The 26380-nt window shown below is 37.0% G+C and overlaps 1 long non-coding RNA gene across 5 annotated transcripts in view; it reads right to left on the reverse strand.

Annotated features, from left to right (window-relative positions):
- Positions 1–26380, reverse strand: part of LOC118970721 (uncharacterized) — a 129991-nt gene that overhangs the window by 48819 nt on the left and 54792 nt on the right. For all 5 annotated transcript variants that reach the window (XR_012121664.1, XR_012121672.1, XR_012121663.1 and 2 more), the window contains exon 3: positions 31–153. This is a non-coding gene — a long non-coding RNA (uncharacterized lncRNA). The remainder of the gene's footprint in view (positions 1–30; positions 154–26380) is intronic.

Consider the following 26380-nt stretch of genomic DNA (forward strand, 5'->3'; position numbering starts at 1 on the left):
TTGGTTAGCGTATAGGTTTTCTCCACTTACCTTCTATTTCAGCCTTTATGTACTCAGATGTGAGGAAGGAACTTTATCACAGACACTTTGATAGAATTAATTGGCTCAATGAAACTGCAATTGGCCTTTACCTTCTTGGACATTCAGGATTTTCTGAGACAAATGGAAATTATAATGACTCACATATGTAAGCATCACAATCTTCTACCATTTCCACATCTCCCTATAAAGCCTATAAGTATTTGAATATGCTTCAGTTCATTTAAACAGCAAAATAGCACCTTGAATTAGGCATTTTCTGAGGTGAAGAGAATGAAGAGCACCAGAGTGTTTCATTTTGCACAGTTTCACTGTTACGGTTGTGACCAGATTCATTTCAGTACCTAGGGGCTGACCTCGACAAGGACCTGGGGTGCAGATATTCCCATTCAGTTCTCTTTCAACTTATATTGCTATGCTTGTTAGTGGGATTATACAGAATGAAACTGAATTCTTGCTCTGACAATGGATTCTACTATGTGACCTGGGTTAAATTAATTTACCTTAATATCTTCATTCACCAAATGGTCATAATAGCATCATCTTTCTAAAAGGGTTTTTATAGGAATTACGTAAGAAGGTTTAACTCACTGACTCGCACATCATAAGCTTTTAATAAAAGTTACTATCATACTCACTACCAATTGATGATCACAGAGATATTTTTTATTTCTCTGATTGGACTATTCTCTATGACCTAATGCCCATAAAAGCAAGTTTAAAAATAGAACAATTTGTATTGCCCTGTTTCTACTATCATTTGATCTATTGCCTTGTCTTAGATAGCACAAGCTTAAATCAATAAGTACCTCCCAATTATATTTAATGTTTCTGCTTTGAAAATGTAATCAAAGCAAAGACATATATACCAGGATACTGATTGCAAAATTGTTTCTAATGGAGAAAAAGGCATAATTTACAAATGATCTAAATGATGTAGAAAATTAAAGAAACTAATTATGGTTTGTTCTCACAATAGAGCACAATATAATTTTTAAGGAGATTGAAGTATTCCATGTTTTGACATGGGAAAATAAAAACCACAAAGTAGTTAATAAAAAATTGTTAGAGAAGAGTATGTATGCTGTAATACTATTGATATTTTAAATTACATATGAAATACATCATATATAGCATGTGCATACATACACACTCTATCATATAGGATTACCATATTATGTAATTATTACCTCTGGAGTGCAAGAATATGATTACTTTCTTTGATATTTCATGCACTATGGTATTATTTGTACTGTAGCATTTGTACTCGGCAGTGCTTAGAATTATAGCACTCAAGAATCATTATTCTCACCTCCACATATGGTAGGAAAAATAATTCTTGTAAATGTAAACCACCCCCCTTTGGGTCTCAAGATGCCTCTATTTATTATTTCACATCTTTTTCTAAGGGACTGGCTAATAAAATCCTCAAAGGAAAAATGAATTTAAGAGAAAAATAGGGTACAAAGCAAAAGAAAACAATATATGTAAAGGCTATAAACAAGATTTTACAAAGGCAAATGAAAAATGATAGCTATGACTAGAAAGTTCCCTTAGCTGCAGAGATTATTATTTTTTAATCCACAAGGAAGAATAAAGATAGTCAATCCATACTGCTTTCCTCATGCTCCTATGGGCCACAAATACTAATCAGGAATCAAATAAGAACTTGGGAATGTCTATTTTTTTTTAAAGTTTCAGCCTTCCGTATCTCTCTCCACTTCCATATTTTACTTTTTTCTCTTTTTTTATTGAGGTATCCATTGATATACAATATTTTATTGATTTCCAGTATGCAGCACAGTGATTCAACATTTACCCATGTTATTAAATCCTTACTCCCACTTGCAGTTACTCTCTGTCAACATAGGAAGATGTTACAGAAATGACCATGTTCTCCATGCTGCACTTACATCCCTGTGATCAACTGATATTATGATTGAGATTTTTGTACTTCTTTATCCCCTTCCCTAAACTCACCCACCCACCCCAACTCTTCCCCCATGGTAACCACCAGTCACTTCTCAGTGTCTATGAGTCTAGAACTGTTTTTTTTTTACATTGTTTTGCTTTGTTTTTAGATTCCACAAGTAAGTGAAACCATATGGCATTTGTCTTTCTCCACATGGCATATTTCACTAAGCATGATACCCTCTAGGTCAATCCATATTGTTGCAAATGGTAGGATTTCTTTCTTTTTTACAGCTGAATAATACTCTGTTGTGTATATGTACCCTTCTCTTCTTTATCCATTCATCTATTGATGGACATTTTGGTTGCTTCCATATCTTGGCGATTGCAAATAATGCACCAATAAACAGGGATATGTTTATTTTTTCTAACATTTCAAATCAGGGATTTTGTTTTCTATGGGTAAACTCCTAGAAGTGAATTTACTGGGTCATAATGATATTTCTATTTTTAGTTTTTTGAGGAACCTCCATACTGCTTTACACAGTTGCTGTGCCAATTTACATTCACATCAATAGTGTAAGAGGGTTCACTTTTCTCCACATCCTCACCAGCACTTGTTATTTCTTGTTTTTTAGATAGTGGCCATTCTAACCTGTCTGAGGTGATAACTGTACTTCTGATTTGCATTTCCCTAATGATTAGTGATGCAGAGCATCTTTTCATATGTCTGTTGGCCATCTGTATTTCTTGTTGGGAAAAGCATCTGTAAAGTCTCTGCCTATTTTTTAATTGGGTTATTTGGGGTTTTATTAGTGTTTAGACACATGAGTTCTTTATATATTTTGGATGTTAACTCCTTATCAGATAAATCATTTACAAATATATTCTTCCATACTGTACATTGCCTTTCTGTTCTGCTCATGATGTCCTTTGCTGTACAGAAGCTTTTTAGTTGGATGTCGTCCCACTTGCTCATTTTTTTATGTTCTTTCCCTTGGCCCAGATATGTGTCCAGAAAAAAAATTACTCATGCCTATGGTTATGAGATTTTTGCCTATGTTTTCTTCTAAGAGTTTTATGTTTCATGTCTTATTTTTAGGTCTTTCATCCATTTTGAGTTTACTTTTGTGTGTGGAGTTAGACAATAATACAGTTTCATTCTCTATGTAGCTGTTCAGTTTTGCCAACATCAGTTACTGAAGAGACTGTCATTTCCCCATTGTATATCCATGACTCCTTTATCATATATTAATTGACCATATATGTGTAGGTTTATATGTGGGCTCTCTGTTCTGTTCCATTGATCTATAGGTCTGTTCTTGTGCCAGTGCCAAGTTGTTTTCATTACCATGGCTTTTTAGTAGAACTTGAAGTCAGGGAGTGTAATCCTCCCAGCTTTGTTCTTCCTTCCCAGGATTGCTTTGGCTATTCAGGGTCTTTTATGGTTCCATATGAATTTTAGAACTATTTGCTCTAGTTTGTTGAAGAATGCTGTTGGCATTTTGATAAGGATTGCATTGAATCTGAAGATTGCTTTAGACAGGGTGGCCACATTGACAATATAAATTCTTCCTATCCATGAGCACAGAATAGATTTCCATTTATTTGTGTCTTCTTTAATTTCTCTCATGAGTGTCTTATAGTTTTCAGAGTATAAGTCTTCCAGCTCATTGGTTAGGTTTATTCCTTGGTATTTTATTCTTTTTGATGTAATTGTAAATGGAATTGCTTTCTTGGTTTCTCTTTCTGCTGGTTCATTATTAGTATACTGGAATGCAACAGATTTCTGTACATTGCTTTGTATCCTGCAACTTTGCTGAATCCAATAATTAATTCTAATAGGACAAATGAAGCTAAAAATACAACAGTTCAAAATGTGTGGGATACTGCAAAAGTGGTTCTAAGAGGGAAGTACCTAGCAATACAGGCCTACCTGAAGAAACAAGAACAATCCCAAATAAATAGTCTAAAATCACAAGTAAAGAAACTAAAAAAAGAACAAATGAAACCCAAAGTTAGTAGGCAGGATATAATAAAGAGCAGAGCAGAAATAAATAGAGGAGAATAAAACAATAGAAAAAAATCAATGAACCAAGAGCCGGTTCTTTGAGGAGTTAGACAAAATAGACGAACTCCTATCTCAACTTATCAAGAAAAAAGAGAAAGTATATACAAATAAAATCATAAACAAAAAAAGGAGAAGTTGCAACTGACACCATAGAAATGCAAAGAATTATTAGAGAATTCTATGAAAAATTATATGCCAGTAAATTAGACAACTTAGAAGAAATGGACAAATTCCTAGAAAAGTACAACTTTCCAAGGTTGATCCAGGAAGAAACAGAGAATCTGAACAGACCAATTACCAGTAACAAAATTGAACTGGTAATCAAAAAACTCCCAATAAACAGAAGTCCATGAGCAGATGACTTCACAGCTGAATTCTACCAAATATTTAAAGAGGAACTGATACCCATCCTTCTTAAAGTAGAAGAGGAGGTAATACTTCCAAACTGATTCTACGAAGCCTTCACTCTAATACTGAAACAGGACAAAGACATGACACAAAAAGGAAACTAGAGACCAATATCTCTGATGAATATAGATGCAAAACTCCTCAAAAAGTATTAGAAATCAGTTCAAAAATACATCAAAAGAATCATCCACCACGACCAAGTGGGATTTATTCCAGGGATGCAAAAATGGAACAATATTCATAAATTAGTTAATGTGTTATACCACATAACAAAAGGAAGGATAAAAATCATATGAGCATCTCCATAGATGATGAAAAAGCATGTGACAAAATTTAACATCCATTCATGATAAAAACTCAACAAAATGGGTATAAAGGGTATGTACCTCAATATAATAAAGTCCATATGTGCCAAACCTACCCCTAATATCATAATTAATGGCAAAAAGTTGAAAGTTTTTCCTCTAAGATCCAGAAAGACAAGGATGCCCAGTCTCACCACTTTTATTCAACATAGTACTGGTGGGTCCTAGCCATGGCAGTTAGAGAAGATAAAGAGAAAAAAGGCATCCAAACTGGCAAGGAAGAAGTTAAATGGTCACTATTTACAGATGACATGATATTGTATATAGAAAACCCTAAAGAATCCTGCACTTTTAAATTTTAAATTAAACTCAACTCCACTGACAGGCTTCATGGATTTACTTAATTCAATAAATCATCTATATACTCATTTTGAAATATGTACATTTACTATTATTTGTACATTAATTTTTAAAATAAAAATCTGTTTTTATTATGAATGTTATTACATGCAAGTTAACAACCATTGACATTGTGATTCTTTAAAAAAAAAGAAAAATATTTGATTATTCAACCAGTGTAAGATAGCCACTACAAATTTTTATCTTTTTTCCTTCTAAATATTTCTGTCTATTTCATAGATATGGATTTTTTCCAGTATTAGATTATCATCATAGTGAATATATAATTTATTTTTATTATTATGGCTAATGTAGTCTGTATATTAAAATGGACTCATTTACATAATTTAATAACTTATGTTTTATTATGTTTATATAAAATGCTTTATTTTACCATTATCCTAGTTAAAACAGTTCAATTGTTCTACATTTTTACTATTATCATAAGAATATAATAAAAATCTTCGTGCATAAAGTCTTCTTTAAAAAATTGTAAGTGCTTTCCTTAGAATAATGTCCTAGAAATGGCCAAAGTATGTGCATATCTTAAAGATCTTATTATATGTCACCAAATTGCTTTCCCAAATGATTTTGCCTAACTAATGTACAAGGATGAGCTCGCCTCTTTCTGTATTTGACTTCTTAGAGTCTTAGGAACTTTTTAAAACTATTCCAAAACAAAAAAAATATTCATTTTTTTGTGCTGTGAATATTTTGTGTATCTGGCTTTCCACACAATGTTATTTTGTCAATATAACACACTGATAGACTGAGATTATGTTCATTTTCAAAGAGTATAGTTCAACAAACTGAGAAAAAGCAAAAGTGAAACCTATCTTTATATGCCTCTGCCTACCACTACCATTTCACCATTAAAAAACAAGTATTAAATGAAAGCAGAGATCTAGGCAGAGAATAAAGAAAAAATATCAGGAGTTGGAGAGAAATATACCATACTGATAAATTTATGATAAATTAAAACATTAATTACATGTTTTAAATGTATGGCTCTAATGAAATTTAAAATATATAGTGCAAGAAAATATTTCAGTGTCTCAAACAAAAGCACCACAAGTGATCATTTATGTTGTTAGTAGCAGAAATGTGCTGTTAGGGATTAAAAATGGCAGCATGAGAGGAGAGACAGAGGCTTCCTCCTAAAACTGGATACAATTAGAAAATTTAATTGGTGCAACTAATCCTGAGAGAGCAACAGGAAAGAGGACGCGTCAGACTGCACACACCTGGAGAAAACAGCAGACCTCAGTGAATGGGGTAACGTACCAGAGCTGTGGCTCTGTGGGACCCGAGATGCTCCCGCACCCCAGCTCACCGCCGGGAGGAAGACAAACGGAGCAGGGCGGGAGTGGAAAGCTTGGGACTGCTGAATACCTAGCTCCGGAGATCTGCTCTGGGAGCAGAAACCTACATTTCATGGTGCTTCCATGAGACTCGCATGGCTACTGGGTTGGAAAGTTAATACAGGCAGAGTTCCTGGGGAGACTGGGATTCCGGCTGCTTGTGGAAAGCAGGGATCCATATCTGGCTGCTCTGGGACAAAAACTTTTACCTGTGTGCCCAGCCCACTTGCTCAGGGAGTGGAGACAGACACAGGAGGCAGGAGGCGGGGAACAGCTCTTTCCTACCCCCAGTACCACTCCCCTGCAACCCCTGAAATTGCTTAAGAGGCTCAACAGATCCAGAATAGAGCTTCTGGACACTAGAGGGCACCATATACAAACATGAAATGAAAAAGGAACCTTGTCCAGAGTAAAACTGTGAATACAACACCTGAGAAAGATTTAAATGATAAGGACCTTGTGACTCTTCCTGAAAGGGAGTTCAAAATAAAAATAATCAACATCCTAATGGAGGTACGGAAAGACATCTAAGAACTCAGGGATGAATTCAGGTAGGAGATCTAATCATTGAAGAGCACTATGGAGGTATTAAAAGCAGGTGGGAAATGGTGGAGGAGACAATAAATGAAATAGAAACTAGAGAAGAGGAATACAAAGAAGCTGAGGCACAGAGAGAAAAAAGGATCTCTAGAAAAAAGGATGAAAGAATATTGAGAGAACTGTGTGACCAATCCAAGCGGAACAATATTTGCATTATAGGGATACCAGAAGAAGAAGAGAGAGAGAAAGGGATGAAAAGTGTCTTTGAAGAGGTAGTTGCTGAAAACTTCCCCAATCTGGGGAAGGAGATAGTCTCTCAGGCCATGGAGATCCACAGATACCCCTACACAAGGGACCGAAGGAAGACAACACCAAGACACATAGTAATTAAAAGGGAAAGATCAAGGATAAGAACAGACTGTTAAAAGCAGCCAGAGGCAGAAATAAGATCACATACAAAGGAAAGCCCCTCATACTAACAACAGACTTCTCAGCGGAAACCTTACAGGCGAGAAGGCAGTGAGTGGCATGATGTATTTAATGCCATGAAGCAGAAATGCCTGGAACCAAGATTACTTTATCCAGCAAGATTATCATTTAAATTTGAAGGAGGGATTAAACAATTTCCAGATAAGCAAAAGCTGAGAGAGTTTACCTCCCACAAACCATCTCCGCAGTCTATTTTGGAGGGACTGCTATAGATGGAAGTGTTCCTAGGGATGGATAGCTGTCACCAGAGGTAGTAAAATCATGGTAGGGAGGGGGGAGCAGCTGATTGCGAGGCAAATGCAAAACTAAATTGACTATCACCAAAGCCAATCAAGGGATAGAGAAAAGTATAGAAGCTGATACCTAATATATAAAGAATGAAGGAGGAAGGAAAAGGAGGAGAAATAGAAAAGAACCTTTAGATTGTGCTTATAACAGCATACTGAGTGAGTTAAGTTAGACTCTTAGATAGAAAGGAAAGTAACCTGGAACCTTTGGTAACCACGAATCTAAATCCTGAAATGGCAATAAGTACATACCTATCGATAATCACGCTGAATGTAAATGGACTGAATGCACCAATCAAAAGACATAGAGTCACTGAATGGATAAAAAACAAGACCCATCTATATGCTGCTTACAAAAGACTCAGCTCAAACTCAAAGACATGCACAGACTAAAAGTCAAGGGATGGAAAAAGATATTTCATGCAAACAACAAGGAGAAAAAAAGCAGGTGTTGCAGTACTAGTATCAGACAAAATAGACTTCAAAACAAAGAAAGTAACAAGAGATAAAGAAGGACATTACATAACAAAAAAGGGGTCAGTCCAACAAGGATATAACCATTATAAATATATATGCACCCAACACAGGAGCACCAGCATATGTGAAACAAATACTAACAGAACTAAAGGAGGAAATAGACTGCAATGCATTCATATTAGGAGACTTCAACACACCATTCACTCCAAAGAACAGATTCACCAGACAGAAAATAAGTAAGGACACAGAGGCACTGAACAACACACTAGAACAGATGGACCTAATAGACATCTATAGAACTCTGCACCCAAAAGCAACAGGATACACATTCTTCTCAAGTGTACATGGAACATTCTCCAGAATAGAACACATACTGGGCCACAAAAAGAGCCTCAGTAAATTCAAAAAGATTGAAATCCTGCCAACCTGACTTATTAAGAGAAAAAGAGAATCAACACACATCAACAGAATCAGAAATGAGAAAGGAAACATCACGACGGACCCAACAGAAAAACAAAGCATTATTAGAGACCACTATGAAAACCTATATGCTAAGAAGCTGGAAAACCTAGAAGAAATGGACAACTTCCTAGAAAAATAGAACCTTTCAAGACTGACCAAGGAAGAAACACAAAATCTAAACAAACCAATTACCAGCAAAGAAATCGAGGCGGTAATCAAAAAACTACCCAAGAAAAAAACCTATGGGCCAGATGGATTTACCTCGGAATTTTATCAGACATACAGAGAAGATATAATATCCATTCTCTTTAAAGTTTTCCAAAAAATAGAAGAGGAGGGAATACTCCCAAACTCATTCTATGAAGCCAACATCACCCTAATACCAAAACCAGGCAAAGACCCCACCAGAAAAGAAAATTACACACCAATATACCCGATGAACGTAGATGCAAAAATGCTCAATAAAATATTAGCAAATCAAATTCAAAAATATACCGAAAGGATCATACACCACAACCAAGTAGGATTCATCCCAGGGATGCAAGGATGGTACAACATTTGAAAATCCATCAACATCATCCACCACATCAACAAAAAGAAAGACAAAAACCACATGATCATCTCCATAGATGCTGAAAAAGCTTTCGACAAAATTCAACATCCCTTCATGATAAAAACTCTCAGCAAAATGGGTATAGAGGGCAAGTACCTCAACATAATCAAGGCCATATACGATAAACCCACAGCCAACATCATACTGAACAGCGAGAAGCTGAATGCTTTTCCTCTGAGATTGGGAACAAGACAGAGATGCCCACTCTCCCCACTGTTATTTAACATAGTACTGGAGGTCCTAGCCATGGCAGTTAGACAAAACAAAGAAATACAATGAATCCAGATTGGTAAAGAAGAAGTTAAACTGTCACTATTTGCAGATGACATGATATTGTACATAAAAATACCTAAAGACTCTACTCCAAAACTAGTAGAACTGATATCGGAATACAGCAAGGTTGCAGGATACAAAATTAACACACAGAAATCTGTGGCTTTCCTATACACTAACAATGAGCCAATAGAAAGAGAAATCAGGAAAACAATTCCATTCACAATTACATCAAAAAGAATAAAATACCTAGGAATAAACCTGACCAAGGAAGTGAAAGAACTATACCCTGACAACTATAAGACACTCTTAAGGGAAGTTAAAGAGGACACTAACAAATGGAAACTTATCCCATGCTCTTGGCTACGAAGAATTAATATCATCAAAATGGCCATCCTGCCCAAAGCAGTATACAGATTTGATGCAATCCCTATCAAATTACCAACAACATTTTTCAATGAACAGGAACAAATAGTTCAAAAATTCATATGAAAACACCAAAGACCCCGAATAGCCAAAGCAATCCTGAGAAGGAAGAATAAAGTGACAGGGATCTCACTCCCCAACTTCAAGCTCTACTACAAAGCCATAGTAATCAAGACAATTTGGTACTGGCACAAGAACAGAGCCACAGACCAGTGGAACAGATTAGAGACTCCAGACAGTAACCCAAACATATATGGTCAATTAATATTTGATAAAGTAGCCATGGACATACAATGGGGAAATGACAGTCTCTTCAACAGATGGTGCTGTCCGAACTGTACAGCTACATGTAAGAGAATGAAACTGGATCACTGTCTAACCACATACACAAAAGTAAATTCAAAATGGATCAAAGACCTGAATGTAAGTCATGAAACCATAAAACTCTTAGGGAAAAATCTCTTGGATGTGAACATTAGCGACTTCTTCATGAATATATCTCCCCGGGCAAGGAAAACAAAAGCAAAAATGAACAAGTGGGACTATATCAAGATGAAAAGCTTCTGTACAGCAAAGGACACCATCAATAGAACAAAAAGGTACCCCACAGTATGGGAGAATATTTTCGTAAATGACAGATCCAATAAAGGCTTGACATGCAAAATATATAAGGAGCTCACGCTCCTCAACAGACAAAAAGCAAATAATCCAATTAAAAAATGGACAGAGGAGCTGAACAGACAGTTCTCCAAAGAAGAAATTCAAATGGCCAACAGACACATGAAAACATGCTCCACATCATTTGTCATCAGAGAAATGCAAATTAAATCCACAATGAGATATCACCTCACACCAGTAAGGATGGCCACCATCCAAAAGACAAACAACAACTAATGTTGGTGAGGTTGCGGAGAAAGGGGAACCCTCCTACACTGTTGGTGGGAACATAAATTAGTTCAACCATTGTGGAAAGCAGTATGGAGGTTCCTCAAAAAGCTCAAGATTGAAATACCATTTGACCCAGGAATTCCACTTCTAGGAATTTACCCTAAGGATGCAGCACTCCAGTTTGAAAAAGACAGATGCACCCCTATGTTCATCGCAGCACTATTTACAATAGCCAAGAAATGGAAGTAACCTAAGTGTCCATCAGTAGATGAATGGATAAAGAGGTGGTACATATACACAATGGAATATTATTCAGCCATAAGAAGAAAACAAATCCTACCATTTGCAACAACATGGATTGAGCTAGACGGTATTATGCTCAGTGAAATAAGCCAAGCAGAGAAAAAAAATACCAAATGATTTCACTCATCTGTGGAGCCTAAGAACAAAAGAAAAACTGAAGGAACAAAACAGCAGCAGAATCACAAAACCCACTAATGGACTGACAGGTACCAAAGGGAAAGAGACTGGGGAGAATGGGAGGGTAGAGAGGGATAAGGGCGGGAAAGGAGAAAGGGGGTTTTATGATTAGCATGTATAATGTGGGGGCTGGGGGTAAGGGGAGGGCTGTGCAACACAGAGAAGACAAGTAGTGATTCTACATCTTACTATGCTGATGGACAGTGACTGTAATGGGGTTTGTGGGGGGGGCTTGGGGTAGGGGTGAGCCTAGTAAACATAATGTTCTTCAAAAAACTAAAAATTAATTAATTAATTAAAAAAAAGAAAAAGATCCAGACTCTGAAAAACATTGTTCATTAGGTGGATGTGCACATAATGATGAAAAATGGGCTGGAGAGGACTACAAAAACCAAATCCTGAAGGCCTTAAATGCATAATAAATTGGGACTTACTCTTGAGTGTGGTAAGTAGCTATTAATGTTAATTTTAAGCTAGACTTTTTCAGATTTATTGACTGGCTGAAGAATGGATTGGTGCAGAATGAAGCTGGAATCAAGGAGACCAGTTAAGGAGCAAATGCCATTACCTGGTAGAGGAAAGTTAAGAGCATACACTAGTCTTCCTCACATTTGCTGCAGATCATATAAAGCCTACAGAGGCACAGGATTCTTAAAGTAGGATAGGCATAAGCAATTGTGTTGTTGCCGAAGCAAATTTCCCCAGGGGATTCTGATACCCATACATGTGAGAGCCACTTAAGTAAAGTCAAGGCAGTAAGATGCAGTCTTAATAAATTTGAATGATTAGAGATGGGGGATGGGCACAAGTGAGGAGTCCATACTACCTTCCAGGTTATTGGCAACAATGGCCAGGTCTGCAATTGGCTAAGATAGGGAGAGATAATTGGGTCTGCATCTTTATTATTGGGATGAAAGTGAACTGAACTCTCATTTTATTGGTGTCTGTCCTCTGCCAAGTCTATCTCAGTTGGTCTTTGAAAAGTTGGGGTAAGATATGACTGCCCTTGCACTGTTCACCATGTAAGAACTTATTCACTATGTAAGAACTTGTTCACCATGTAAGAACTTGTTTGTTATGCTTCAGAAGATTGGAGACTGTTGAGAATTAGGCTTGGGGTTGATTAATGATTGTGCATTGAGTCCCCTATACAGAATTTTATTGTTGTTAACAACCATTTGATCAATAAATATGAGAGATGCCCTCTCAAAAAAAAAAGAATGATGAAAGAGATCATAATAGGACTCAGATTTTCAAATTCCCAGTCTTAAAATTCACAAATGATAAATTATATGCATCTTGGTATATAGATATATGTATGTATATATCTTCCCCCCCTAAGTGTGTTGTTGCTCCACTGTCAACTTGAGTCATCCATGAAAAAAGCAAGTGAAATTCACTGTAGTGTTTTTTTTATTTTGCTAGTGTATATCCCCATTTGTTGCCAAATCTTTTGTGATTCACAGAAGTTTCATATTAGCACCCAAATTCAGGATATTATTAAATCTTGTGAAAGATCAACTGAGAAAGTGTCTGTTCATCTTCTGAATGTAAGAAGTACCACCCACACTCTAGCATGGTGCTAATATTTGCTGATCTTTAATGGTACTACTGAAATTGAAAAAAAAAAGAAAAAAAGTGTTGCAGATCTAATATTAGTCTGACATCTTTTTAATGCCTGGAGAATGGTAGCATTTCCTGATACTTGTACTTTAATAGTAAATATAAGATTGGGCAACATCCAGAAGGAGGAATCAGGAAGGATTCAAAAGATGCAATGGTCTACATTGTTAATATTCCTTTATCTAATTTTACCACACAGGATGATTTTTATTAAAATATTAGCATATCTTTTCATTTGCCAAAATAAGAGATAACCTGGAATAGTAGAAAGGACTTGAGTTCTAGTCCAGACACTGATAAGCAGCTCTGGATATTGGGTTAACCACTTAACTTCCTGCGCATGTCAGTTTCCTCAGCTTTAGAATGATGGGAATGACTAGTCTCTAAAAATCCCCTCTGATTCTACAATTCTGAGATTCTAAGTTCTATCAACTGAGCATCTGTACAGTTTTTAATAGAAATGTGATTTCATCTAGGAACATCTGTTATAGTCTATGACATATTTTGCGAAGTCCTTGACCTTAATTTTACCATAGACATTAGATGTTCCTCCCCAGATTCTACTCTGCATTTTACCAAAGGAAAAGTTTATCAGTTACACTTGTGTCTTCAGTAGTGTCAACCGACTCAAAAAAAATTTGCAAGATATGTTAACATTATCATTAAATGACTTTTTAATTATGGTTAATACCACCAGGGATAAAATTCAGTGCTATTTTATCATAAGAGTTACATAAAATTCTCATTTACATTCTTATTTTGATTCTTACTGACAAATGAAAGTATTTTTATTAAACTCATACTTTTTCCAAATAAACATAGATACAAAAATAATTTTGTGACACATATATTAACTTGTTAATTGAATAAATATGCTGCTTTTTCATGTCTTCTAATAAATGAATATTTCTTTACTAATGTAGTTATTTATATTATTAATCTGAAAACCTGTATCTTTCCATTAGAAATTTTATTTTTGTGATTTCTTAGCTGTAAGAAGAAGAGTACAGTTTGGGCCATAAAATGCCCCCAATTGTCACTTACTTGAAACCAGGGAGATAGAAATCAATTTTTTTTCCACTTTTACCTTTACTATTTGCTAAGAATATAGCTCGTTAAAAGAAAAAGTACATTCTTCTATGATTAATTATTAAGCCATGGCAAATCTTTGATTCCAGGGGAAATAAAGGATAATAAATAAAGAAGCAAATAAATAACCCATTGACTCAGTGCACTTTGGAGCTTTGCTTCTGAGTACTTTCCAATGTGGAGATGATGGTGGGGAAAGGATGGAAGTGTAGTCACATTGTGAGATGTACTGAAAATTACCTGAGATAACAATATAGCTCTTTATCAGTTAGAGTTACCAAGCAATATCCACTATTTAATGATTTATTTAATATACAGAATAAAGTCACACAAAGGAGCGTTCCGTGGGCTCATGCTATGCTATGATTGCATATTAGAAACATACTCATTTTGTTTTACCTCATGTTCTTTTCTTTATGGCAAGACAGATGTCAGTAAGCATGTTGGGCTTCCTGGTGTTCTCTCCCTTCCTTTTGTTTCTGGCATTGTGTTGTTGGTCATAATCAGTCATATGTTTTCAGTATCTGTGGGTCAAGTGTTGATTTTTCTCTCCCAATATAATTTAACCTTTTTAAATGTGCTTTGTATTAGCCTTTTTGATTAGCCCTGTCCCTATTTCTTCTCAGAAGCCTTTGATTACTCCATAAATAAAATCTAAAAATGTCATCAAACATGTGTTCTTACAAGAAATAAGTGTTTTTAATATTTTGCAAAAGAAATTCTAGAAAGCATAGTGTCAGTATGTTACCATTCCCTGATTCTTTCACCCTACTATATCACTGTCTTTTCTGGTTCCTTTATCCCAGGCTAATTTCTGTCCCAGGCTTCAGTCTGTCTGCACTGGGTGCTGTGCTCAGTACTTGGAGTCTTCTGCTTCCATAGAGACCCACAGGGGTCTGTGGTGCTGGTGCATAGAGAATCCAGATACCTATGGAGAGGGGTGAAGACAAGTGACAGAGGGAAGGGGAATAAACACATCCATTTGTATTGTATTTTTCAAAGGTAAAATATGTGCTCCTGAAGAGGGACTCTTATGTGCTTACCCTACTGCTGTATGGTCTGGCTGGGGCAGAAACTGTCATCTACAAGGTGAAGACATTGAAACTCATAGGACTGAGTGACCTGCTTACAGTCATGCAGTTTGGCAACATTCCAAGTCAGTTTTAGTCTGTACGTTACAAATGCAGCTCCAGGATTCTTTCCACTTGTTCATTCCACCTTCTCTATTCTGGGACTATTATCAGTAGTGCCTGAACTTGTCTGTGGGAAATCTGTCATTCACTCAAGTGCTTCATGAGGTGCTTTGATTATGAGAAAAGGAGAAATATTAAAGCTTTACTATAATGACAACTAAGAATGTTAGCCAATTAAAATAAGATGTAAGAATTTAAGAAGATGTATATGCCTTCACTGAATAGTCTCAAAGGCAGAGTGATTAATACTGCCAGAAGCTTCCCCCATAGCATGTGTGAAAAGAACAATAGCAGTAGATGGTTTGTTCTGTTTCTGGGCTAAGTAAATTTTCTTCTATGAATGCAGGAGAAAAGGATGAGTTAGTTCTAAGCTCAATACTCATGAATTTTCATTCCATGCAAACAACATAGTACCAAGTGTAGAAGACAAAAATATTAAAATGCCTTTTGAGAAAGATTTTAAACTTTGGATGTATGACTGAATGACTTTGGATTCAGGCTGACTTGAGCTCCTTGTAAGGTTGTGGCTAAAATAAAGTGAAATAAGATACAAATGTTTTTGTGCAATGCATCTCTGTATGGACTCTGAATTTATCTTGGAGTTTGTTGAGCTTCTTGGATGTTTATATTCATGTACTTCATCAAATTTCAGAAGTTTTAGCCATCGTTTCTTCATATATTCTTTCTGCCCCTGTATCTTTCTCTTCCCCTTCTGGGACTCCCACAGTATGTATGTTGGTCCACTTAATAACGTGCCATAAGGTCTCTTAGGAACTGTTCACTTGCCTTTGGTCATTTTTCTTTCTCTTCTTTAGACTTGGTAATTTCCATTGTTCTGCCTTTAAGTGTGCTGATTCTTTTTTCTGCTTACTCAAATCTGCCTTTGAATCCTCCTAGCAAAATTTCCATTTGGGTTATTGTAACTTTCAGCTCCAGAATTTCTTGGTGGTTTCTTTTTAAGTTTTCTCTCTCTTTATTGATATTTATATTTTGTTTGCACATAATTTGCTTGACTTTCTCCACATCTTCTTTAGTTCTTTGAGCATCTTTTAAAATAGTTGTTTTAAAATCTTTGTCTAGTACATCTGCTATCAGATCTTTTTCAGTGACAGTTTCTGTTGACTTATCTTCCTTTGAATAGGCCATATTTTCTGGATTCTTTAGATGCCTTATGATTTTTTTGTTGAAAACCAGATATTTGAATCTAATAATGTGGTAACTCTGGAAATGAGGCTGGCCTCCTTCCCCAATATCTGCTGTTTTTCTGTTATTGTTTTGGTCTCTGTGCTGAGGATCAGTCTGAGGTATAAACTTAGGTTATAGTAGGTCTTTTCTGAGCCTTTAGTGTCTTTAATGTCTGGCTCCAAAAAAGGGAAAAAGAGAAACACAAAGAGGGTGAGAGGCTTGGCAACAATGTGGAGAAGTACAGTAAATACCAGCTGCTACCTCTTTGTCCATATCTGTATGATCAGGAGCAGTAATCAGTATTCAGAGCTGCAATCCGGGCCCATTTTGCTCACCCTAGCTTTCAGAGCTGTGTGCAAGCTTCTCCAGGAACATGTGCATGGCTACCTGCCACACAGCTGAGAGTGGGGGATGGGTAGTTGTTCCTCTGCAAAAAGTTGATATAGACTGAAATTAACCCCGATTTACTGTCCACGCCTTTCCCTGTAAGTTGTAAGGCTTCAGCAGACTCCAGAATTCCAAAATAGTTACATCAGAGAGATTCTACCAGTGCAGTTGTCTGGATGGAGTGACTGATTCCCTGTGCTTCCTACTCTGCCATCTTCCCAGAGTACCACGAATGGCTAATTTTAATCATCTCAATGAGGACCACTTCCTATTAATTAATTTAGTTCTCTAAAAACATGAATTAATATGGAATTCCAGGGAAGGAAAACTTTTGAGCTTTCTGATCATCTTAAAAGTCTTTTGCAATTTCCATTGTCCGAAAGTAAAGCATATATTGGAAAACAAATTTCACACAGACTTTAACCTTTTCCCTGTGATCTCAACATGTTCAAGTTTCCATACTCATACACCACCATTATGTACTAAAGATGGTTGCAAATAGAGTTAAAGCATATTTGCTTCCTTTAATGTTTATATTTATGTCCATACTGGTGCGTGAGCTTTACACAGTTTTCTTCTCTTTAACTCAAAAATAAATCTCAAGATCAGTTCCAGACACTTCTTGGCTCTTCCAGCTCATGTTGAGTCTAGGTGGGAGGGGAAAATATTTCTGCTTCAACAGAGGTCTTTTCCCTAAGGATACAGCTCCATCTCTTAATCTACACTGAATGACATATTTTTGCATTAATTGTTCATTTATTAATCTGTAATCTGAGCTCTTGTTACCACTAGAACTTTTTAAGTTCCTCAGCACAGTCTAGTGAGTTTGATGTCTAATGAGATAAACTGTAGCTGAATTACTGACTCACCTTTTGTCAAGTATAAATTAACATGTTAAATACTGGGGATATAACAGTAAGTGACTATGCTCTTTCCTTAAGGAGCTCTTAGACTATGGGTGAGAAAGATACGTATGACCAGTTATATTAAAGCACAATTAAGTGCTATAATCAAGAACTCAGAGGAGGAAAGGACAAATGCTCCTTGGAAGAGTTATAAAAAGACATCACAGGGATGGCAACTGATCTCAGCCTTGAAAGACAATTAGGAGTTAACTAGACAAAGAATCTTGGAACAGTAAAATAAGTGAAGGGAGCAGCATATGTGACAACACGTTGGCATGTTCAGAGCTGTGGAGTTCAGAATGGCTATATCAGGATGTTTATGGAGAGAAAGAGTGGGTGGAAGGAAGACTCCGAACAGTTTGTTAATGTCAGATTTTGAAGAGTTTCATACTCTGAACTAAGGACGCTGGACTTGATTCTGTAGGCAATAGAACTGTAGGTTCTGTAGGTAAAAGGAACTTAAGCAGAGTGATGCGTGTCTCTGTTTTTCAGAAGGTTACTTCTAGTAGCACATAGAGAATCAAGTAGGAGCTGGTAGCAGGTAATGCAGTTCCAGGAAGAAATATCCTCAGCTTTGGGGAGAGGATGGAGAAGAGGGATTAATGCTTGAGGGAAGTATACTTGACAGGAAGGACCTGCTATTGGTTAGGCTTAAACTGTGAAGGAGTTTGCTTAGGAGAAGGTTAACTTTGAAGTACCTGAGGTCACTGGAGGTAACTAACAGGTCATTGTAAGTTCAGGCTTGGTGTTTGAGAGTTAATGTGTATATATGATATAAAGCAGAGTGTGGTTAGAAGGGAAATATAAGTTAGCCAAGAGCAAAACTCCACTGATGGAGTTTCCATTCCAGACCATAGCCAGGTTTTATCTTCAGTAGACTCTCCATGTGCAGAGTTTAGTAGGATTTCTGTGGTTTTGACTGAATGAATTGTTTTCTGACTCATCCTACATTAATCATTGTACATACCTCTTGAGGCTCTTAGAAAAGCCTAACTTAAATGGTAGCATGTTATTCTCTTTTATTTTTAAAAAGATTGAAGTATCACAGAAGCAGTGATAGGTTTTTTAATTATAATTGCTAATAATTTTTAAATGTTAGATAGGAAAGAAAGCAATGATGGGGTTTTATTCACAATTTTATTAAGTAACAACAGTTCATAGCCTTGTGTTACAGATGAAGAACATGAAGCTCAGAGAGTTTAAGAGCTGGGATTTGAATTCAGGTTCCGTGTTTCCAGATCCCATGCTCTAAACCAGTGGCTTTAAAACATGACTGATACCTACATCCACCCCCAGAGATTTTGATTTTATTGCCTCCACCGAAGATCAGGCATTGGTCTAAAAGCTCCCTGGGCAACTCTCACTGCAGCCAGAGATACAGACCAGGGCTTCAAGCCTATCACTCCACTGCTCGCACCATCTCACGGGCTCCCTCTGGGGCTCAGTGTAGCGCCCCGTGGAGGTGTGTAGGATGGCAGCTGTGCCTCAACACAAATTTGTTCTCTGAAAATACCTTCAAATCCAACAGTTTTAATAAGTATAATTCACTGGAATCTTGGGTTTATATGAAGACATCAGAGTCTGGAAAGGTTTTCTAATTCTTTATGATAACATGATAGTTTTTAACAACTTAAGAGATCCTATATGTTTATGAAGAATTACTATAATCAATATATTTATTTGATTGATTAAGTATAACTTACCAATAGAGTCTCAGACCCAGAAATGGGCAGAATTCTCTCATTTTAAAAATGGAGGACAATGTATTATTATTTGAAGTGATATTGTTGGGGGAAGGTAGGAATATAGCCGTTGAAGGAAGGGAATTAGAATAAACTGTCACCCTCAATTCTTGGAGTTTTCTTACTACTTTTGAAATCCTTTGGCTTCATGACTCATGTGAGGACTTCACCGAGCTCCCGACCCCCTAGAAGTGAGCAAGGATGTATTAGAAAACAACAACAAAATGGAGGGAGGAACAGGACAGAGGTAGATGGAGAGTCTAGACAGAGTAGGCTCTATTGTGACCTTGGAGGCTGCGGTGTCATCCTCTGATGCCATCCAGGAGATTCCTGAATGAAGGCCGTGGGAAGGAAACCAGAGCAGTACAAACATTAGTTCTTAAGAAAAGAGAATGGGCACTGGAAACAGTTCAGTCTAGCTTGATACTTCACAGGCTGTGTGACCTTGGGTAAAATAGTCAACCTCTCTGAATTTCAGTTTGCTTGTCTACAAAAGGAGATGATGATTCTTCCCTCACAGGGTTTATCTGAACTCCTAAATGTGAAGTACGTGGCTCAGAGCCTCTTTGCTGATTTCTCCTCCACACTGGCCTCCGCTAAAGGATAACAGTAATTGCGAAAGCCGAAAGTACAGGGGAATGGCAGTGTACAGGAGTGGCAAGTCAAAGACAAGGTGAAGACGAGGTGGGCTGGACACAGAGCACAGTTACAGACTGGAAGCCTCCATTAGAGCCACCGTCACATACACCCAAGCACATTTGTATGGAAAAAAGGAGCATCGTTGTAATGCTGCAGCCTCTTAACCATCAGGGAATAATTCAGCCTGCCCGGCTTTAGGCAGGATCAGTTGGATACTTGTGGGGTCTCCTCAGAAAGAGCACAGGCTATAGTCATTTCATTTTTTAATGCTGCTGCCTGAGTTTTCATTTAATTAAGAAGGCTGACCTTTAGAAAGAGAGTTTATTTTTCTCTTCCTTTAGCTTAGCTTACTGTGATCCTAATAGAAACTGAAAATCTGATGGTAAAGAGGGCCATGTTTTCACTGATAAAGCTAACACACTGCCCCTATCCTCACAAGGAAATTAAATAAGCATAATGATAGATGCATAAGCCAAAATCCCTTTCAGATTAACCCAACCTCAAGTAGATGAGTAGGTGGGAACAGTAGGAAATGGAAGATAAACCCTTGAGGAATGTATATCACAAAGAATATCCCATATACCAAAGAATCAAGGTCCTGAGAATACATATCCTTGTAATTCGTCTTTATTCAAAGTAAATTAAAGTCAGAGTTTTGCTCAATCCTTTAAATCTCTGGATATGGAGCAGTAGATAATTAAAGTCTCTGTTGTGTATAGAATTCGCGATGCTCTTGGAAGTAGAATGCCCACAAGAACCAGTGAGAAATAATAACGGCCTGCCAGGGAGAATGCCGTGGAACCGCAGACCATGCGCACGCTTTGCGCGTGCCCCGGTTGGTGGCGCTGTGTTCTCTGAGATCAGCAGGCGGATGGGACCCTCAAGCCCTGTGGAATCTGGAGAATAACCTGGCATTTGCTTTGCCCTGTTTTCATCCACAAACTCCCATGAGCCAGTCCCTGCTTACAGGACTCGTGGCGCCTGCCCTGGCCCTCAGTGCAGTTGCCACGCTGCTGGGTTTGTGTCCTTTTTTTCTTGGTGCCTTTTTTCTTTTTATTAAGGACTCCATTTTGTCTGGGCTTCATGGACACTGTTCACTTGGATGGAATGAGATTTTGTTACTAAAATAGAGCTCTTAACACTGTCCTGACGGTGAGGACTAAATGCGTACACCGTCGTCATTCAGTGCAAAATGCCGTATTGATGACAGCCACTTGCTGTGATGATGAACTTGTGCCTTATGATGAACCCTCTTCCCAGTTTCATCCAGTCGGTAGAAAGCTTTCTTTGATCAGCTATCCTTGGTTTATTGACAGATTAAAAAAAACAACGCTGTGTCTACTGTCTTTGGACCCAAGAAATTCTGAAGTTTGTGTCTTCTCAAATGTGAACTCTTTTCTCCTGTATCCTAACAGTAACAAGTGAGTATTAGGGGCAGAAGAGAAAGTCTTATTCCCTTCCTCTAAAGGGTTGTAAAATATCCTTAAACACAAAATGAAGCAAAGAGACAAATAAGAATGGGATCTTTGAATAAATGCTTCTAGTTAAGTCCTGAATCACATTATTATACATCCCACCCCCCTTTTCTCTGCCAGTATTAGTATAGACAGTAAATTAGCATTACTGTCCCAAGTGTAGTTCTACTGCATGAAAAGAGAGAATATTTCTCATGTTACTAATCTAATAGCCTTGCTCCAGGAGTTGGCATCACTTTAAATGCAGAAAACATCTAAGAACTATGAGGCAATAAGTTGAGCTGCACTTACAGCATCTCTTTCTACCTTCCCAGAAGTCTTCCCACCTTCAGATCTTTTCAGTCCATTATAAATGAATTCATTGGAGGTGACAAAATTTGCCACATACATGAATGAACTAAGAAAAAGTAGAGCTATAAACAAAATTGTTTTTGTGTACCTACTGGTATCTACCTACATGCAAACACATGCACACACACTGTCATCTTAACATCCCCAAGAAACAAAAATCTTTTTTCAACTTTAAGCTCTAGTATATATAGATCCCTTCTCAACTCAGCTCATTATCTACCTCAAAGGAAATTCAAGGCCAAACAGCAATCCTTACAGCATGAACTTCTAACAGCAGTGGTATAAAAGATGGACTATTTTTATTTGAGCTGGCATGGAGTTTAAATGTATTCTCACATGTGATAATAGTCATTGTACATATCACAGAAGAAATGAAATCCATCCACAAAGAGGGTACTAGGGGAAGGGACACATGTCTTTAATAAAGGGCTGTGGAGAGAATCCTACAAAGGCTTTAATTTCTATTTTTAGTGTGACAGATACTCTCTGATAGAAGGATTTTTCTTTCTTACCTATTTTTTTCAGATATTGACAACATCTGCAATATTTTCCAGTTGATGTTATGATCCATATGGCAGATCTAACACAATGCCTGGTACAGAGAGCTAGCTAAATCCTCCCAGGGAAAAACAATTTTGCACACACTTTCTTATGTACCATCCTAGCTCTTATTCCTTTTTCCAGATAACAGATCTGTGAAGCTAACTGAAACTGGAAGCTATCACTGCTGTCCAGAACTAGTGACACTGGACTCCTTCCCAGGGAACCAACTTCATCTATGTAAAATACACTTTAGGTGAGTCTGTGGGACATCTTTGCCACATAGAAGGGCTCTTAATAGAATGCAATAATCTCTTAATAGAATATTGGCCTTGACTATACAGGACAGGGTAGGGGTTTGTGCAGTGTTGTAAATGAGGGTCAGGATGATCTAATAGGGAGATACAGTAACAATTCTTTTGCTTAGCATCTTACTGTTGCCAGACTAATAATACCCAGGGGAGAGGGGCAAATGTTAAAGAGGTTCTATTTTCCTTCCTTGGCAATAGCTGCATGTGACCTTGAGTGTGGGTAGATGGGCAATTAGATGTAAATATGAGTCCAAAATTAATTTTCCTTGATTAATTTTTGAATTAGATACCTGAATTATTCATTTATAAAGATAAATACCCCGCTTTCAATTTCTCTTGTCTTTATTCTTTCTTGCTTAAAAAAAGGAACAATTGCTTCATCTCTTAATCCAATTCATACCTGTTCTTCTTGACTGAGAGAGAGTAAGAAATAGAGAGAGAGAGAGAGAGAGAGAGCATCAGTGGCAGAATGTCAAGTGTGAAAATACGATACCAACATGGGGTGCAGTGACAAGGAGAGAGAAAGAAATTGCTGTAGTCAAAGCGAGATTTTACTCAGGAGGATGATGGGATGGAGCAGAGCAGAAAACATGGCGCAGGCTCTGTGCTCCAGCAAGTTCGAATCAGCAGCTGTCTTTAATGCTGTGCTCTGAAGGGCCACAAAACTACCTCATGTGCCTTACAAAGGCAAGAAGCATTTGTTGCCACAGCAGCCTGCTGGTATTTCTGTTCTACCACTTACGTAATAGTGTACAGTGCGTGTGACTGCCTATCTTTGCCAGGAGGCCACTGGGGTGAATGGCCTTTGGCTTATTCAGCTCTACTTTCCCAGACAGCAGAGAGCCTAGTACATGGTAACCACCTAACAAATGTTTGAACTGTTTGTTTGAAAATTGGTCAAAATGAGTTTTTCTTCTAGAATTCTGGAGGTAATGGGGCATAAATCAAGATCTCGAGATTTTAAAGCCTGGGGCTAACCCCACAAAGGGGGTTTCGTATTTGATGAGAATCTTTTCTGTATGTTGGGAGAGGGGGTGTGGAAAGAAAGTGTACTTGCTATTCAATGTCAGGAAATAGAAACAAAGCATTAAAGAGAAATTACAAGCATTTGTGCAGAAAGAGAGAGAAGAGAGGACATGTACGAGAGCAGAAAAGTCCACTTGCGTGGAGGTTTGGGAAAAGACAGGTGTGAGAAGACAATGATAGGAAGGCAGATCTTGGAACACTCATGCAAGACTCCCAAGTGAGAGCATAATATGAGGTGTTCAAATGGGTAGTCATCAATTTCAAAGGCCACAAACATCTGTCTACTTATCCATGGCCAGGTGTGCTGTAGAAATTGCTCAAACACACATACTTAAAACTGGCAGGTTTGAAGTAGATGCTTGCCATTTGTATAATCTGTGATTATGAATGGGAGGAGAGTGAGTAGAGGTGGACATAGAGAAGGTGTTGGAGAGGGGAAGTGAACTTGCATCTGTATATTTTATAATGCAGGACCGTATCTTTAACTGCTCCAAATTTTTCTTCCAATCTTGCCAGTATCTATATATTTGCTTCCTGCATATTCACTTATAGTCTTTAATTTAAGTCATTTTGCCATTTTATGTCCCTTGCCACATTATGAAAATCTTTTTCCCCTCATTTCCTGAAATGGAGAGTTGAACTAACATGAAACTAGTATAAAACTATAAATTTGGAATTTTCTAATATAGGTATTTTTATGTGCTAATTTTTACAGTTTTATGTATTTGCTTTTCAAAAGTTCTATTTTCTTCATTAAATAACACTAAATTTCTTTCACTACCTTCCCTTTTATGATGAAATTGTAAAGCTTTTCCTTTGTTTCAGAAAAACCACATCTCTGAATGCAGTCTGAACCCTATTGGCCCTTTATCACTAACTCATCTTCTTTAACAATGCAGACCAGTGGGAGACCAAGCATCGACTAAGTTTTGCCTTTCCTCATGAAAAGTTAGTAGCCTGCACTCCTGCAATGCAATCAGGATGGTAAAAGAATGCTAACAGAGTATTGTGGACTGATTTTAGATAGGGGCAGTTAAATTTGGGGAAGGACCAAGCAATCATTGAGTGCACAGTAAGTACAACTTCGATTATTTTGGTTACCTTGATTTTCTGTCTCCTTCAGCATTGCTAGTTGGGCACACAGAGCATCTTACATGTGATCTTGTAATCATGCCTATGCTTATTTTACAGAGTATAGATAGTGAAATGTGCTCTCGCCCTTTCACACTCAGTCTGTACTGTGAGGACAACATGGTCAATGGGATTTTGGCGTCCTCCATGGATTTCTGGTGTTGCAGTAACCCGAGCAATCACCTTCTAGTTCAAAATTTCCAAAACTGAGATTGCTCCTAGTTTTAAAGCCTCTAATTTGTTCTTTTTCCTAACTCCATTCGTTTCATCAGGTGGTTGGTTATTAGTTTGGCTTCTGATCGAAAAGAAAGATTTGGACAATGTTAAGTAAAAGTTGATTTTTCTCCGTGATTAATTTGTGCTCTGTCCTGTTTTAGTTTTTAGGAAATAAAGAGTTTGAAAATCATTTCACACTTAATTAATATTCTTTTTCAAAATGAAACAAAACTATTCTATTTAGCTTAGGGCTAAATTTTAACTTTTAGACAATGGAATTTAGCCTCAGAAGTAATATTTTAATGAATGGTTCTTGTCTCTGCTTTTTTCTAATAGAAAATAACATGTATTTTCAGTATTTTAAAAAGTTACAACCCACTTTAGCATTTTGCTTTTACTTTTTAAAATAACATCGTAATTCCCTTAAATAACAGTTCTTATTCTCTTGGCTTGTTCTATCTGACATAAATCTTTCCTTTCTTCCTTTATCTTCATTTATGAAATGATCATGATTATTGTCACTTGAATTTTTAACTCAATTTATATGAAACCTCCAAGATTCTCATAGAATCCATGACTATCATAGTCTGAATAGAAATGAATGAATACATCAATGTGCATTTATTCACTACAACACTTAAAAGCTGTTGAGAGTGCCTCTGAGCTTTAGCATCCCTGATGAATGTCTGTTGGGCAGTAAGACCACAGCATTATAGCCAACTTTTTGGAAATGATGGTGCAGGGAAAAAAACCATTTTGACTTTTCTATATTTACAGTTATTTAGAACAAATTAACTGTGCTAGTGTTTCATGTCTTATTGAACAATAGTAAGGTAGGTAAAAATGATATTTACATATTTTTAAGTCTAGAATTTAATCTTGAGAAGACCACATCTAATTTAATTATGGCATCAGACACAGCCAAAGCACATTGTGTGTTAAATTTAATATGGAAAAGTAAACTGATGGAAAGAAGAGACACTTTAAATAGCTTAAAAGGCCAGAAAAAAATACATCAGAAGAAATAGATCCCTCTGATTCCTCAACAAGTTTTTCTAGTTTAGTATTTTTTTTTTCAAGGTCTCCTATTTATTTGCTGTTGCTGGACACTCAATCTGTGACTATGCTTATATTCACT

This window comes from Manis javanica, chromosome 1 (genome assembly GCF_040802235.1).
Source record: "Manis javanica isolate MJ-LG chromosome 1, MJ_LKY, whole genome shotgun sequence".
In the NCBI taxonomy this organism is placed as follows: Eukaryota; Metazoa; Chordata; class Mammalia; order Pholidota; family Manidae; genus Manis; species Manis javanica.